Below are 2227 nucleotides of genomic sequence, written 5' to 3'. Positions count from 1 at the left end.
CTTTATTTCCTTGGATTTCTATATGACTGTGGATGGCGATCCAGTTTAATGTAACCTCCTAACCTCCCTTCCAATGCTCTGATGAGCGAAAGTAGCAGCTTTTATGCTTGTGAGTATGTCTAGATTTTCAGATAGCGACTGATTCTTGATAGCGAGTATCGCACACTTTGAATCTGTGTGGATCGTTACGTTCCCTTCTTGGTTTAGGGAAACTTCCAGTGCTTTTTTGATGGTGATTAGTTCAGTTTTTAGGGTGGAAGCATTGTTGGATAGTCTCCAACTGCTTTATTTAAGGGATACGGAGACTACTGCTGCAGCTGCAGCTGATACATTGTGGTCAACGGCGCTGTCAGTGCAGTAGACATTAGGAGCAATTGTATTGTAAATGGTGACCAGGTAAACCGAGTGCTTTATTAGTCCGGAGCAGGGTGCAGTTAAAGTTATCACTGGGTGTTTCTTTCTTGTTTGCAGTGGTTGCTTTTTGCATGTTGACCCTTCTCAGGTTAGCAATGAGGTTCCCTATATGGTTTTTGGGAGGATTTAGTTTTTTTAGAAGGATTAAGTTCTTCATGTAAATTGAAGATTCTTGCTATTTTGTTTTTTAAGGGACACTTTCTGCTAATTTTCAAGGTTTTGAAGATCATTAGAGCATTTTTTAATCACCTTTGGACTGGAGAGAGATGGGATTAGTTTCTGCTCTGAGTATACAGAGTCTTGCCCACACTGGAGCACCTACAATGATTCTTATTGCTGTTTTGAGCAACTTCAAGTGAGCACAGATGCCGCATATTCTATTAACGAATGGGTTATTTGAATGTAGGACATTCTGAGGAGGTGACTTGGTGCTCCTGAGCGAAATGAAGTAATTCTTATCATTGCATTTAAACGACACTGAGCTTTCTGTGTCAGGTACTGTATTTTGTTGGTAGGGGAATGTTTGTGACTTATGTTGACTCCCAGGTACATGATGTCATTTACACATTCAATGGGTACACCCATGATGGAGAGATTGTTGGGTGTACGTATGTGTTTGATGGCTATGGCTTTGGTATTGTCTGTATTGATTTTTATGCCAAGTTCTTTGCACTTCTCTTTGATCAAGTAACGTGATCTCTAGTTTTATTTTGAAGTTGAATATTTCCAGGTCGCTGAGGCCACACCAGGTAGATGTCATCTGCATAAATGAAGATTTCTACTCCTATGGTTAGGTTCAATGTCACAAGATTTTCCATAAGAACATTAAAGAGAAAAGGACTAAGAGTTCCTCCTCGTGGTGCTCCATTTTGATGTTCGATGAACTCTGAGCATGCTCCCAGAAAAAAAACTATCCGATCGATCTTTTGACTTGTGTGTACTTTTGTGTCCATGCCAAAAGATTGTCTTGTATGCCTTTTTAAGCAAGAGAAGAGATTATGACAGTGGAATTTGCCAACTCATAGGCTTTTTCAAGATCAAGATGCAGAGAGCCTGCTTTCCAGAGTAGTTTGTTGAAGACCATCCTTTCTGTTACTATTTCAGTGCAGCTAATTAGGACAATAGGTCTGTAGACTCCAGGTCGTTTCGGTTTGGGAATTGGTTTATGTCCTGCTGGTTCCATTTCCTCTGTCTGCCCTTCCTCCGGTCTCATCTGGACTACTTTCCAGAGAATTGTGGAGACTAGGGTGAGTGTTTTCACCAAGATATCAATATCATGGAGGAATGCTATCAAGACCAATGGAATGTCAACTTTATGGCTGACTACTGCAGTGCCTGAAGAGGAATGTGAAGTCTGCTCAGCACAAACGGAAGTCCCCGAAGAGACCATTCATCCATGAGTAGCTTCCCTAGTTCATTATACTTTTCTCACTATCTATTCAAAATATTGTGTAAGCCTTCAATGAATAAATCAGTCTAATATTTTAAATAATGTCTTCCATTCACCTACAAATAGATCGGATCGGAATTTGGGATATTTTTAATGTGCTAATATTTCATTAACTTGATCTGATTGAGTAAAATGAACATGATTTTTGGATCCAGTGCAAAAAAAAAAAATAATAATAAGTAAAAACTAAAAACTAGCCTAAAATCAGGCATTATATGTTACACCTTGTAACATATAATACCAGTGTAATGGAGGACGTGAATAAGATTGCAATGCGGAAAACGGTAGTGTCAATTGTTTAAAAAAACTTGCAAACATATAAACATTGGAACAGAATCATAATATTACCGGCCGCATTGGTGA

This window comes from Macrobrachium nipponense, chromosome 16 (assembly GCF_015104395.2).
Source record: "Macrobrachium nipponense isolate FS-2020 chromosome 16, ASM1510439v2, whole genome shotgun sequence".
Classification (NCBI taxonomy): domain Eukaryota; kingdom Metazoa; phylum Arthropoda; class Malacostraca; order Decapoda; family Palaemonidae; genus Macrobrachium; species Macrobrachium nipponense.
This window is presented reverse-complemented; position numbering follows the sequence as displayed.